Raw genomic sequence first — 16,387 nt, 5'->3', positions numbered from 1 at the left:
ATCTACGGTGGCAGTTATGTCGGATATTGATACATACTTATCCTCGTGTATCAGTCTGTCAATCCTGGCCACATTGCCCTCTGTGGCAGCAAACACTGGTCACCCAGGCCTTTGTTCGTCGCACGCACTCGTCCATCCTTTTCAAAACTTCACGCAATTCATGCGCATCATTTTCTGAAAGCAGTTCATACCATATTCTGCAATCAATCTCTCACATGTTTTGACACCTTCACCAATCAGAAACCTGATGAATGCTCGGTGTTAAATGATGGTGAAGTCTTGTAATGGGGCAGCTATCTTCACAGCATGATTACTGGTGCCACACACAGGGAAGTTGGGTATTAAGTGGTCAATAAATGACTCACTTAACCCGCAATATCACACATAATGCAAATATGTACTTCTGTATAGACACACTATGAGTGGTAGTAAATTTCACTTTAATGATTCATTTGCACTCGTACCTACCAGGCTTATAATATTCGAGTCAAGAGGAGAATTTTAAATGAAATGGGTCATTTTTTTTTCCACGGCTTGTATCAACTCAAGACACAGGAAGCTAGCAACTCGGTAGGTCCTGGGTCACAAACCTTAAGACTTGTTTCATTAAATCCAGTTAATAATAATAATAATGAGAAGAAGGAGAAGAAGGAGAAGAAGGAGAAGAAGGAGAAGAAGGAGAAGAAGGAGAAGAAGGAGAAGAAGGAGAAGAAGAAGAATACCATTCCTTTCATGCCGTAAAGGCACATTGGGATGCCAAGGCGGTTTCATTGGGAAGGAGTGCACTCCTGGACACTCCAACACAGGTTACCATGAATGGTTATTACCCCAGTACACCAGTGCTCATTTCTCCAACCTCGGAAGGATGATAGGCTGTCAACCTCAACTGGTGTTAATTAAATGGTTGACGGCCTCAAACTCAGGATAGGTCCCAAGCCAGCCACCTTAACCGCTAAGCCAACACCAGGCTTCAATAAGTGCAGTTAATGTGTTTTAATTCCATGAATGCAAAGAAGATAAAGGAAAATAATGGAACAATAAAAAGAAAAGAAAGAGAAAACATGTGCTGAGATGAGATGGGTTTCTGGGGAAAATATACAATGACATGCCATACATTAAAAAATTATGTGACTTGAGACTCGAGACCTGGGACTTGGCTTTAGGTGAGCCCTGAGACATAAAACTCATCTCCAGGTCTGGTAGGTACTTACCTGAGTGTAACAGCAAGACACATAAGCCTGTACTATCCCAGTACCCTTATGTATATACCAGCAGGCACACTGCCCTACGGGCGGTACGACCCACGTCAGCTCATCAAACATGAAGGGATGGTCACTTCCTGTTCGGGGAGTCAAAGAAACATAAAATTGCCAAGGATAGCGTCACGATCAATATAGTAATCACCAAGATGAGTCACGATGTGAGGAATGTGCGATAAAGTTACTGCACCATAATCACCAATATTGTAATCACAACTGTGAGAGGTGAGGAAAGCGTGTGATTTGACGCACCACCTAGATTGACCATTGGTTGCTGACGTGGATAGACATGAAAGCAATGGACACGAATAACGATTCTGGGAAAAATGGTCACACCCAATTGATCAGTGCCACAACCAATCAACGAGTGAATATTGCTGACATAGCCACAGCCACACAACTTCTATTTATTAAAGTAGATGTTGCAGACACTGAGACAAAAGGAACTTCTGAAACATTCCACAAGAACATCGTCACATGCTTTGTGCTTCCTGCTTCTTTTCCGAAAGTATAAAATGGCAAATTTGTGAAAGTGAGCAGCCTGCCATGATGAGGGAGGCCAAATAAATGCTGCTAATGTAGCTTAGACAGTGGAGAATAGGCAAGTCAAACTAGTAATTGATAACAAACAATAAAATTTACGGTTAAATTTCAAAGCTCGGAAAGAGAATAAATGGAACAGCTGATTTGTTCCAGAAGAAGATAAAACGTTGAAAAAGGAGAAGCATTTTTTTTTAATTCTACAAGTGGAGAAACACAGTAAAAGAACAAATATTTCAACCATTTTGATTCCATTTTCAGAAATCAAGTGACTGCGGCTGCAAAGCAAATTATTCCTTTTTGCCTTGGATCTGACATGCGAGTGCACGTGTAATTACATCCCCTTAATATGTCTCCTTCTCAACCTTTCAACCCCACACAGCACTCACAAGGAGTGAACAATCCAAGCAGATGCTGCATGGGGCAATGAGGGGGGTGAAAGTGCAGGAGCTCCTTGGCTCAGTATTCCTCACACCCCCAACCCCCTTGCTGTGACATCCGAATTATTTTAACAAATTGATAAATGCACGTAATGATAACTCTTTAAATTTAATAATCCTGTTTATTTTTTCATCAAATAAATAAATATCTCCAGCTGTGTTGGAGTTAGCGTTACCAATCACTCACCGGTGTATTTTGAAAACTATCCAGCTATAAATCTGGTGTTGGCTTCGTGGGTACGGCGGCCGGCTTGGGATCTTGGGGTCGTGAGTTTTAGCCCTGTTGTCTGCTGAATTAACACCAGGTGGGATTGACTCAGCCTGTCATCCAGTGTGACCACTCCTCATTTTCATAAATGCCAAGCTGAGCCAATGAAAAAAGCCAAGAATTCACAAGGTTTCGGAAAAGCGATGATAATAGAAAACATATACAGTACGCCAAGAAAACCTATAGAAAACCAAGACGCCAAGATGAACAACGAATAGCCAAGATCTTGTGAAAAAAGCCAAGGAGTGGTCACACTGCTGTCATCCCTCCGAGGTTGGTGAAATGAGTACTAGTGTACTGGTAGAGGGGTACAACATCAGTGGCACAGCTGTGCTTCCAATAAATGGTCGTTACCTGGCAGCCAAAGCTTCCATACGCAAGAACAGAACAGATGACTATCCGGCATCACGCAACCTGAGCAGCTCAAATTGATGATGCCGCACTCGACACGCGTTCACCTCTTATTATGGAGATTCACAGTTCTCTTCATAGGGTCTCCATCTTGAACTATTGAACAAATACCAAGTGTCTGCATACAAATCTATAGGATTTCCTCTCCCTTCTTAGCATCTAAAATGCCACATGATTCTCCCCCCATCCTGCGGAGCCACTGTTCGTTTTGGGACAAAAGGATGACTTTTCTCCCTGTTTTAATGTTCATACGTTTAGTTCAAGAATATAAAATGCACATAAATCGATTGTCTTGATGTATAGTAAACACAGATGTGTGAAAATGTTTTGACCTTTCGTTACTCTGTATTTTAGGTGACTGAAATTACATCACTGACCAAATCTTTATTGCTCAGTGGTTGTGGCAGAGACGGAGAAAATTTGAATTTAGCCAGTGCAACAGTTTATAAGCCAAATGAGATTTTTAAAGTACAATATTTTACATAAATCAAGCAACATCAAGTGGACGGTTCAATATAGTTATCAAAGACTGAATGCTCTGTCTACAAAAATCCCATCGATACATTTTGTGAATTTTGTGATAGGGTCAACATATTCAACATATTACAAATATGTACATATTACATCAACATATTACAAATGCAAAAAATGTGACATTTCTGCCAACATTGAAGTGTTCTTCCAAGTTTCCCCGAGGGCGGTAAGTCATCCGCATTGTGTGGTCTGGCATCACATCTGCATCATACCCTGTGAGATAACCAGATTACCCCCTCCCTGAGAGTCGTATACTGTGTGAGCCAACAAGGTTTTATCAAAAATCTGATAGTGACATGGAAATTCTCCTGAGTCTCAAGAAGTTTATAAAAGCTTCGTTTTTTTCCTACAAAAGTGAAGCTCTTGGAAGGGCAAGGTTAAATTGACGGTGGGTGGCGGGGCAACAACTGGGTACAAATGGCAAGGGGATAAACTAAAAGGAAAGTAAGAAAGACAAGGGCAGTAAACACTGAAATCGGCAAGAAAGAGGGTTGGGTTAAGAAGGGTTAATGGGGTAACAAAGATCATGGGTTAGGATGGGGGATGACACGAGTTAGTTGTGAACTGCCTGCTTGAAGCCATGGAGTGAAGAGCAAGATAGAACAGCCTGTAAAAGGTGGTTCAATAAATGGGAGAAGCGATGACTAAAAGAGTTGAAGTGTGTAGTCAGCCTGGATTTTGGAAGTTTAGAACCTAAATCCTTCATACTTTCCTTTAGCAAGATTAAAATCCAGAAACTATAGGAGGCCAGTCCAGTATACTCAACACTAGAGCACCACCACAACTCTGCAATATTTAACCTGAAACCGAGAACAAATGTTGCACATCTGGCATCTCTGAACAAAAACTCTGTTATAGCCCCCCCCCCCCCACTGACGCCCATTCGCTCCCACCCATCTCCCCCACACCACAAATGCTATACCGAATTTGAATTTGATTCTGCAAAGAGTTACGCACTCTCTCTTGTTGTCCCCAAGGCCTTTTAAACTCGTCCGACCTTCCCCCTCACTGCCAATTGGCCCTGTATCCTCCTGTCCCCAGCGACAAGGCAATTGCATTTTATGTTATCAAAAACGTCATCCATCATTCCTCCCACACATCACCCAGGCCATGAAAGCCATTTGTTTCCATTGCATGTGGGTTCAATACACACCATAATTATCTGACCGCTACGTTTTAAAAGGTCAGAAAATCTCGTGAAATGAACAAAAAGAAGTAGTCTTAAAATCGCATTGACATTTTCAACGTAACTTATTACCAGCACGAAAATGTAAGGTGATTTTTTTTTCTCTCTCTCACTTTTAGTACCTGTGATGCATCGGAGCAGGGTAAACATTTCCATGGCATCTCCCAGGCTGGAAGCTAAAGTAATCAAGCCTTCAACTCATGAACATCCGCTAAGATGTAAATTAGAGACTCACCAAGTTGTCTCAGTAACTAGGAAGCTTGGAATCGAAATGGTTAATAAAGGGTACAACATGTTTACAGAATTTTCACCAATTCAGCTCCAACTTAGATTATACAGCATGGATAACTTCCTTGCAACTATTAATTTCGTATTGCAGCAGTGTATTTTCCCCAACTTGAAAATCAAATATTTACCGGACGTTCGGACACCGATTTTACAATGGGGTCATTTATATATTATGCATGCAGAGTGATTTGGTGAATTAAAAGGAATGAAAGGGGGGTTGGTGAGCTGAAGAAGGGGGCTGAGAATAATAGATATGGGGAAGAGAGGAAAGTAAGGGGAAGAGAAAGAAAAGACAGTCCAAAGAGCATTGAGGGAATGTCAAAAATCTTGCCTTTATGCAATTTGTACAAGGCCCTACAAACACCAGTCAATTCGTAAAGACAGCTTCTTTTCTTTTCTTGAAAGACGTTATTCACCTACTTGGTCAATTTTCATAGGCTTCAGATTATGATGTAATATCGTATTTCCTGGCTGTAAAAAAAAAAAATCAGGAATAAAACTGTGCAATTGATAGCTAAACAGGGTGGATGTGTGGCCTGCACCCCCTGTTGGTCAGATCCCCTGCAGTAAATGCTGATGTGGCGCAAGGGCTCACAGTCACCATTCAAGTGAAGAGATATTATTTGGCATTTAAATGATGATGTAAGTTTGCCAGCTCAACTCTTGGGAGAGTCCACTACCTGCTGATGAAAGGTAGTAAGCCAGAAACACATCCATGGATCAAATCCCTTCCCAAGTGATGGAGTAACAATGCCAAAAAAAAAGGTTCAAAACTAAAGGCAATGTTTTGCCCTGATGAGCCCCAATATGGGCGAAACTTGTCAGCAGCTTCGCTTTTTATCTGCTTGGTGACAGCATTTGACCTTGGCATCTTTGCACTGTGAGAGGGCCTTGTGGGGCTGCAGTCATGAAGTCAATGGGATGGCATCCTCACAGCATTCAGCCAGGTCAGATAACTTAACAAATAAACCATATATGAGGCCCCGCAAGGAGTGATGTAAGCGACATTTTTTAATGATATGATGATAAGCTCGGATGATAGGGTAAGGGTTAAAATAGTACTACATGGCATTAACTCCAAAATGGCCGATGTGTCCCTTACATCACTCCTCCTCACGGTGCCTCATATGTTTCATATCAAGTCATTCTTAATTAATCATCTTCATATTTCCAGATATATATATATATATATATATATATATATATATATATATATATATATATATATATATATATATATATATATATATATATATATATATATATATATATATATATATATTGCGGTCCCTCTTGCGTTGTGTGTTAGCTCTCATACAAGCCTCGACAAGGTATACAAAAAAAAAAAAGTGAGACATTCCGATATACCTAATGTGAGTTAAGAGAGGCCTTCATCTTCCCAGTTTTCTTTGTTTGCTTAATTTCCTGTCTTTGTCTTCACTAGCTTTCCTGGACATGTTGATGAGGAGCCATGATTTTTCTATCAGAACATCCATCCGTCCATCCATATGTGCAGAGAATTGGTGCTGCTGCAGCAGTCTCTTGGGCTATTGGGCACAATCTTGGAAGGGTCACCACTCTGACACAGGATACTCAAATGGCTCAATAATCCCAGCAAGCTGGTACTCATTTTGCCAAGCTCAGAAGGATGACAGGCTGAGTCAACCCCACCTGGTATTAATTCAATAGCCAAGTGGGATTTTAACTCAGGACCCCAGAATCCCAAGCTCACCACCCTCACCATTAAGCAAACACCAGACATATCAGAACATCAGTGCACAGGAAACCTCCATATCCTGACCCCGATCTCCTTAGTTTACATCTTGCCAAGAAACCTCATACAAATGTGCAGTTGTCTGCAGTACACTTGAACTAAAAGCATGGAACATGTTTTTTCTACTCATGCAGATATGAGAAAAGAAACCTTATCATCTCAGGAAGGTTCTGATATTCAATAGATGTCCTGTTAGAATACCTCAAGAAACCAAAATGCTCCTCCTATCTCACAGCCACGTTTCTGGCAGCTGCCTTATTTTTCCAGCATATCTGAAAGAATTGAGAAGGTTATGAGGTCTGCTGACCTGCCTTCTATGAATTGGTCCTACTGAGGACAATCTGGAGGAGTAGTTGGGTGGTGGGTGGTCCATATCCATTGACATGTACATAACCATGTCGATATCTGATTTGCATTAGTTGAATATGAATGGAAGCAGAACTGGAGGCCATCCAAGGAAAATGTGGGATGTGTTTCAGAGAGACGATCTTAGAGTAAAAGGCCTAACAAGAGGGCTAGCAAGAGATTGTGCAGCCTGGAAAGCAGCCATTCGGTGAATCACAGCTTACACATGGAAACGGCTGTAAAACGTTGATGTTGATGTTGATGTTGATGTTGATGATGTTATTGAGATAGGAACAAAATGTCTGACCATCAAATCAATCTTGATTCACAGAAGTTTTCATGAGTTAAGTCAAAACACCTTTATTGAGTTCCCTTACAAGGAACATCAATGCAGGAGGCAAATAGGCCCATATAAACTGCACAACCTATGGTTATAGGTCCACTCTCCACCCTTCTTAAATGCTGAGCTTCAAGCAAGGAAGCAGCACGCACCATTTTTAGAGTCCATGGTATGATTCGGCCGGGGTTCAAAATGCTGACCATGCAGACACTTCGTGGACACCTTTCCTTATTCTCTTTTGTTATTCCACTTTTCATCTGCGGAATGTATTGAAGCTATTACATCAGTACCACCGTATGGTTTCTCTGCACCTTGCTGTTGAAACCATTTAATGTAGTGTTATACACCAAAAATAATAATTAGACAAGAAGCCTTGTGTTACCATTTAGAATCAAAAAGCACCATGTTGAACATGTCATTAAAGCTGGGTATGCCTCCAACATCAATGATCAAGGACAACATATGGGTTTCATCACTGGGCTCGGGTTTCAACACTGGGTATAAACACGAAGATCCAGCAGAGAATTCAGGACTGTCTGATTTAACATCGAATCCCTATAAAACAATGGATATAATCAACAGAACGTTGAATGATGTATGCTAACAGCCGTGGGAAGCAAGAAGCTGACATTTCGGATGTTAACCCTTCAGCCGAGCAAAGGAGGGTTAACACTCCAACTCTTTTTCTCCAACAAAACGATAATGCCTGAAACGTCAGCTTCTCCTTCTCTGAGCTTCCCAATGCAGTTGGCACACCTAAATCAACATTCCATCAATTAAATCCATTGTTCTACCTGTCAGCCAATGCAGTCCGACACTGCAGCCTTCATGGGCAAGACTAGTTCTTCAATCTAATCCTTTTAACAATTTTACATCGTTATCCTGATTGTCGATTTATATTTTAACTTCTCATTGAGCAATGCTGAGTCGTTCCAAATAAAAAATTTTTGTCACTCCTTTTCTTCATTTTATAATGATGCATCATTGTGATATCTCGGGAACTCAGCCTTTCCTCCATTAGGAAGTTTACAAAAAGGTTGAAAAACACACTTTCAATCTTGTTAAAGAATTGCATTAACGCCATATGTCCTGCATCATTGTAAGAGATTGTATCCAATGAATTCGGGTCACTATTCTTAACACTGACAGGTATTTGTTATCAGCAAGTTCCAAAGGAGATGCAACATTATCTGGATCAGAATGAAGTTTCATCAATGTGCCTGCAAGTACTCAAGCCATGACTCTGTGCCAACAGGAGGACTACATGCTTAATCTTTGTCACTCTTTATAACCAGGACTTAATTGAGGTGCATTATCTGGAGATCCATGGATTTATCGTGAGCTATTGCCTGTGCAGGCCTGGCCGGGTGACTTGTAAAACAACACAATGGCTCCATATATCCGGTACCCTTCTAATGCCTATCTTTGAAACACTATATTTACCAACAGCCCACAAAGGCTGGGATCCAGATTGCAAGAGGAAAGTTTCCTTTAGGTGGAAAAATAGGGCACTAAATGTGTAAACATGGACAACTGGATTCAACTTGTGAAAGGGAAAAAGCAACGGATCAATCGCACCTCTGTGGCAAGAGATTCACTCAATTTTGTTTCTTCCTCAGGGCTCACACCTGGAAAATGAATTTCATCACAAGTTTTAAAATTGCTCCTTGACTCATCTCCCTCACTTGGCCAATGCTACACAGAAGTCGGTGCGGTGGCAAGTACCATTTCACGTGCTTCGGATCTATCGCACATCAATTGATATGTGGAAGATGAGTACGTGATAATGGACCATCTTTGACTGAATTTCAGGCATTTTGAAATGACTAATGCGGAGCAATATCTCGGCACAAGAAAGAAATTCATTTTTTATTTTTCAGATAGCAAATGACAATGAACACTTTACAGTCTGACTAAGGACAACATCGTTTCCTCAAATTCAGCAGACAACAGAATCGACTTTCTCAACCAGAAGTAGAAAGGGTTTGCAGGAATGAGAGGTTGACTTAATTCAATGGTCTTGTTGTCTAGGCATCAACACGTTTTGTGGTTGCAACAGTGGCGAAAAAGATGTTATCGCACTGCAGAAAATCTTTCTTTCGAAGGGAATAGTAAAGGGCAAGTAAAATTGGATTAACCTTCAAAAATTGAACTCTACCCCGTTGTGCTTATTGTGTCCTAGTGTTGTCTTGCTGCTCCACTGTCAGTTCATATGCTCCGTCAACTTGCTCTTCCATGAGCCTTGATCTTGCAGAGAGAAAATAATTGAAAAAAAAATGATACATCAGTTATAAGGAGAGAAAAAGCACATCAGCCCTAAAAGAAATCCACAAAACCAGGAAGTGAAATTGAAAGTTCAGTCGTGCAAAAGAGAAAGGATAGCTGGCAGGACGTCGTCTAGGTGGCACGTCCACACTTTAGAGCTATCTTGTGTGGGTTCCATTCCAAAGCTGACTATAAACCTCACCTGTTAGTTATTCTGGAGTTTTGCAGGCAGAGTGTAACATCGATAGTTATGCTGCCCTTTAGAGGGATGCTGTGTATCTGCTAGCATGGGGTTGTCGATGTTAAAGATGCTATGGTACTTTTTTTTTTTTAAAGAGTTGACCATTGTGCCCTGGTAGTCTCGTACTGGTAATAGTTCAAACGTCAGTGGTCAGTTCTACTAAGAACTGGTCACTAAAAGTTATCAGATCATTTTTACAGGCAGTCTTTTGAAAAGAACACAGAATAAGAACACGTGACTTATCTCAGTTGATATATCATGTGGCAGGTTCTGAACAAGCTTTTGATCTTATCTACGGCTTTATAAGTCAATGGAAGCTGTAGATTTTCTGTTTCTGGTGTGGGGAGATGTATAATAAAGAGGTGATTTGCAAAGTGGAAGAGACTTTCCTGTAGAGGCGAAGAGATCTTTGATGTTGATGGATATAACGAGCAAGAAAAAGGCCAAAAAAATTGGTTAGACCATTGCAAAAAAAAATTTAACATTTATTTTCTCTTCTTTTCTTTACTTGATGGAGGCTCATGGAAGAGTGAGATAATGGAGGGTAAAGGATTGTGAGTAAGAATGAGGGATGACATGAGATGGTGGAAAACTGCATGCTGAAGGGGTGAATAGAACAGTGGGATTGAACAGCCTCCAGAAAGGGAGTTTCACAAATGGGAGAAAAGAGGAACAACAGAGTGAGGGTGTGTAGTGAGCCTTGATTTTTGGAGTTTAACCAGAAGGGCATTACTCGAAGAACATGTACATCTTGGAGTTGCTAGGGGAGAGTTTAAGAGATAGTTCAAATGTCAGAGGGCTCGTTAAGCGTGAGATATCTTAAAACTTCTTCTTGCGTATGGCAGCTTGGCTGCCAGGTAGTTATCATTTTTTTGTTGGGGAACGACGATGCCGCTGATGCTGTGCCCCTATACCAGTATACTAGTACTCATTTCACTGACCTCAGAAGGATGACTGGCTGAGTCAACCCCACCTGGTGTTAATGCAGTGGCCAACAGGGCTCAAACTCAGGACCCTAAGATCCCAAGCCGTCCACCCTAGCCGCGAAGCCAACACCAAGCTTATGTTAAAACTAACAGGCAGTGGCATAGTTTCCAGATCTAGACCATGTAGTAAAGATAAAGGCAAAATTATGAGGTTGGCAACTTGACACAAACTGTACCACACTTCATTAGTGGCTATTGAAAGCCAGACTCACATTAAAGCCAATTGGTACCTACAAGCCAGCTCCCATTTCCAAAAGTATAAGACAGGGTGTGCCTTCAGAAAGGATGCAAAAATAGGGTACAAAAAGTATTGTTCAGGATAAAGGAGTAATTTCAACACTGCCTGAAGGAACTACACAAAGCCTTGCAGCCATTTAAATTTGTGAAGATAATGGATGGTTATTTAAAGCATTCTTTTGTAAACACAGTTGGTGTATTTACTAATAAACAACAAGAGGAAAGAAAATAAATATTAGCACAATCCAGGCTCATTGAAATATCCAGTCTCTCTCATGATACCAACAATCATGTCAATATATAATTGTGCTCGTCTTTAGAGTAATATAACGTACAGTGGCCTGCAAAACAATTCACTCCTGACAAATATTGTTGCGATGCCGGGCATCGGTGGCGAGCACGACCGCTAGGTGGAGCAGTAGAGTCGTCTCCACCGAAAACCCGGAATATAGGTCGTGACCCTCAGATAAGTCCGGAAGGCACGGGTCCCTTACAGGACCACGAATCGCCAATAATTTGACCGCGTGGGATAGGGTTAATTGCAAAACTTCAATATACCTAAGTACCCACGTGGCAAAGCTACCAGGGAATTCATACCCTCAACAGACCTCGAGCGGGATGAGCGGTTACCATGCCCGAACCGTGTGCAACCCGAGCAGATGGTTACCAAGGCCCGTCGGTCCAAATGAACAATTTACTGCCTCGCTATTTCTCAACATGCACCGTGCTCAGCCAATAAAAGAAATGACAGGGAACGAACTGGGACATTCAACAAGAGGGGAATTTATTTACAATAATCGGGGGGACGAGTTTAATTTACACACATTGAGGGGAGCACGTAAGGGCAGAGTTATCCAAATAAAGAAGGGAATCAAATGTACAAGCAATTCCTTAAACAATTCTACTTAGAGACAGGGCCCACGGTCACACACACGCACACACAAATACCCCAGAACGAGATGGACCTCGAGGTCTTTATTGCCCCTTCAGCTCGGGAGGGAAGACGAGCTGAGGGAAGAGAATGTGGCTGGCTACCTGGCCGTGTTCGCGCGGCTGGACGACCGCACCTTCCCGGAGCACCAGGCGCCAAAGAACGGACCAGGGCAGCCGAACCCAGAGGAGGCGAGATGAGGTGATCTCCCATGATGAGATGATCGACCGCTTGCTGTAATGCACCAGACGAGATGCATCAGATGCGCGGGATCCAGTCAGCCGCATGCCCAGACAGAAGAGCGCTCAAACAGACGGGACGCAATCATCAATCTTTTCCTGTCGTTTTGGGGGCCAGGTCCTCTCCCCCGTCGCCTGCTCCCATTGGGTGGACAGCATGTCGCGGCTCCTCCTTCCCGAAAAGGACCGCCCCTGCTTTGGTCCACGCGTCGCCCATTGAGCGGAAAATGACACATACCCTGATTTGGTGCGAAGCCAGAACAAAGTGCTCCGTGCCCATATATGGGGCCAAGCCAGAGCGAAACGCTTCGTGACCATATTTAGTGTGAAATCCACACCGCCTGGGACATGGAATTCCACCCATGCACACGCCCGCATGCTGGCGAGCGCGCAAAGAGCGCGGACAATGCCGCGAGCAGAGGGTTGTTGTTGTTGTTGTTGGGGTAAAAATCCTATCTATAAAATAACTTCGCCACGCACGTACACGTAATTCCCATTAGACATAGGGAAAAGGGAGCTATCTATCCACACTTACTTAACGAAATAACTGAGCTACGGGGACCTGAATGTTGAGTGCTCATGGCTGCCAGATTTGCAACAATATTGCCACATTCAGATTAATTAAGAAATATGTGGAAACAATTTTTCCAAAATAACTTTTTTTATATTAATAACTGAAGAGATCAAACTAAACACTGTTATAGTTGAAGAAGATTACATGTCAGGAATACCTGCAAAAACACATGTACAAATCAAAATTCATTGGTTGTAAAAATATTCAGTTCCTTCGGTCAGGTCTTGGTGGAAACACCTTGTGTATCAATGGCTGCTATGAGTGTTTTTGGGGAGGTCTCGACCAGCTTAACACAGCGAGATGGTGAAATCTTCACCCATTCTTCATGTGAAAATTGCTCTAGTTTTGGAAAGTTTGATGGGAATCGTCAATGGACTGCAATCTTCAAATCTCACCAAAAATGTTAAATTGGGTTCAGGTCAGGACTATGACTGGGACACTCAAGAGCATTTATTTTATTCTTATTCAGCCACTCCAGTGTGTCTTTAACTTTGTGCTTTGGATCGTTGTCCTGCTTCAGATGTGAATCTCCTTCCCAGTTTCCGATTCATGGCTGACTCAAGCAGGATTTCATCAATGATTCTCCTGTACTTTGCACCATACATTGCCCCTTCTATCCTGACACGCTTGCCAGTCCATGCTAATGAAAAGCAGACCCAGAACATGATGCTTCACCACCATGCTTGACAGTAGAGATGGTGTTGACTGTGTGATGTGCAGTGTTAGGCTTGCGCCAGACATACTGCTTTGAATTTAGACCAAAAGTTCAATTTTTGTCTTGTCTGACCACAAAACTTTTCTCCACATGCATGCAGTACCATTAAGATGCTTTTTCACAAACTCTATACAAGCTTGGAGATGTGTATTTTTCAGTAATGGCTTCTTTCTTGCCTCCTGTCCATCGAGGCCAGCTTTCTGAAACCTGTTACACTTAATTTGTAACCTTTCAAACAAATAATTTACTCCTGAATTGATTTAGGGCTAATTTGGCAAAGGGTTTGAATACTGACACAACTGAGAATCATCTGATTTTCTCTGTTAATCGAACTTATTCGCACTTTATCTGCATTGTTTAGCTTTATCACTTTGGAGTGGTTTGTGAAGACTATATATTAAGTTTGATGTGAAAGCATTGTGAAATAATCAAAAGGTGGCATCAAAATGTGAAAGTTTTGGAGGGGGTGAATACTTTTGCAGATCACTGTAAATGTAAGCTCCACTGTGAGACTTAGCCACTGTAAAAATAAAAAAAATTCTGACTTGCAAGCTAGTATCATGTGCCATAATGTATGATTGCAAGGAATGGGAATTGAACCCACAGCTACACATTACCAAGTGTTATTTCATTATCCTAATTCGACAAAAATCGTTTGTAGGGATTTATTATTTTACAAAAATGACAATAGTGTATTATCACTGAAAACTTCTTGTGATTTTGCATAAAGGTAGTTCATAATGCTGATTTACACTCTACCAGACTCAGTGGTGTTATGGTTAGAGTTTCTGCTCTGAGTATGGGAGGTCGGTTGGTCAAACTCCAGCAGAGTCATACCAAAGACTTTAAAAATGGTACGGAATGTGCTGATTCCTTGCTTGACAATCAGCATTTCAAAGAATGGAGCACAGACAAACAACCATGGGTTGGCAAGTATTGTACAAGCTTTGATAGGTCTAATGGCCTCCTGCTATGTTGACGTTCTTTGTAAGGGAACTCGCATTATAATGTACGAGCAGGTACCTGTGGAAATTCAGCATAATGTAAAATGTGAATTCAAGAATATTTTGCAAAGAACAGTTAAATGTCATGAGAATTGAATATATGTTTGGTGTTGGCTTAATGGTTAGGGTGGTGGGCTTGGGATCCTAGGATCCTGAGTTTGAATCCCACTTCACTGATGAATTAATACCAGGTGTGGTTGACTGCTTGTTATCCTTCCGACGTCGGCAAAATGAGTGCCAGCTTGCTGGTTTCCTGTGCTGGAATGGTGACCTGTCCAGGATTGTACCCAATTGCCCAGGAGACTGCTTAGGCAGCACCAATGCCCTGCACAGAGTATGGCCCAGTGGATTTGGATTTTGGAATTTAATATTGTCTCATTATTATGTGGTTCTTCAAGATGTTGCCCGCTTAAATCAAAACTTCTCCCAAAAAAATTTGGCAGTCTGGCCTTGCCATTTTGACGATGACGATCACTGTCAACTTCTTGCACTGTCTTTCGGTCACCGCCTTGGACATTACTCGTCTGCATCGACTTTATGCCAAAGTATTCCGTCGAAACAACCAATTCACAATCTCGCAAGATATGTCCTGCGCAAATTCTGTGGAATTACCACTCTCAAGTGACTAGGAGTCACCCAATTCTGTTAATAAATTATCCTCAATTAATTTATTTATTTGTGATGCATCAATAGAATATTAAAATTATATAACAACGAAACAACATTTAGTTCACAATCTCGTGGCATTTTACATGACAGATGGACAGACGTGACCAGTTTATTATTACACAGACTAGTGTATTATGGAACAATGAGTTATGTTCTACAGCTCAATGCAATATGACAAAGTATTCTATATTTTGTTGGAAAACTCTTCGTAAGCTGTTGCTTTTTTATTTGGTATTCACGAACGATTCAGTATGGTTTGTTCACACCCATTCAATAGTTGGCATGAATCATGGCCATATAGTCACACATGCTATATACAATGATATAACATGGGATTGGTTGGCTCAACAGAGAAAAAAAAACTTTAAGATGATTAATATCACCAACTCGGATTGAAAATATAGACCTGTGGATAATGAAGTTGTTGGAACCCTGGCAAATTAAATCACCATGAAATTTTCCGAGATTATTCATTCACTCAATGTGTGTAAATTAAACACGATAATTTGGCATCTGAATCATTGGAGTGCAGCGGTACGCATCGCATTCAAATGTGCAAAATGGGAATAAGTTTTTTTTTTTTTTAATCGCAGAAGCACAACCAATTAGAGATTTCGTCGGAGAACAAAAGCTCTGGTGTGATGTCGCAACCACAGGGAGGCCTTCAACCAGGAGTGGAGTCAGACCGAACCTTTTGTCCTCACTCAAAACCTAAGTTTGTGCTTCTGTAGTTGGTTGCAATTTTTCATTTCTGTACACTTTGAACATGAAAGAATGTGAGATCATTCAACAGCCAAGGTTACAGCAATTTTTTTTTTTGCTTGGATCTTTAAAAGAGCTTATTTGAACCAATATTCATATTTGTATTGTGGTGTTTTGCCCGAAGCCTGAAGTCCAGTACTGCCGAGGCAGTTTCTTGGCAAAGGTTATACTGATTGGTTTGCCATTGCTTTCCCAGTGAACCAATATAGATATATCAAAGTGCAGTAAACAAATTGAAAGTGAAATTGAGTGCCAAGCACGGCGGGCGGAGAAATGCTACGTCAACACTGTTCTTAAGCAAGATAACAAACATAACTAACCCTAACCCCTTTCCTAAAACTTCCAACAGCCACTCCACACCCCCCACAACCCCCACCTA

At 41.4% G+C, this 16,387-nt stretch overlaps 1 protein-coding gene and 1 long non-coding RNA gene across 9 annotated transcripts in view; both read right to left on the bottom strand.

Moving 5' to 3' along the window:
• Nucleotides 1-16,387, bottom strand: part of LOC147034570 (RNA binding protein fox-1 homolog 3-like) — a 725,225-nt gene that overhangs the window by 623,547 nt on the left and 85,291 nt on the right. The window lies entirely within an intron of this gene.
• The window catches only part of LOC147034571 (uncharacterized), a 48,161-nt gene that overhangs the window by 20,358 nt on the left and 11,416 nt on the right, over nt 1-16,387 (bottom strand). The window lies entirely within an intron of this gene.

Source organism: Eptatretus burgeri, chromosome 1, assembly GCF_056783735.1.
Source record: "Eptatretus burgeri isolate ZD-2024b chromosome 1, Ebu_testis_v1, whole genome shotgun sequence".
NCBI lineage: Eukaryota > Metazoa > Chordata > Myxini > Myxiniformes > Myxinidae > Eptatretus > Eptatretus burgeri.
This window is presented reverse-complemented; position numbering and strand designations above follow the sequence as displayed.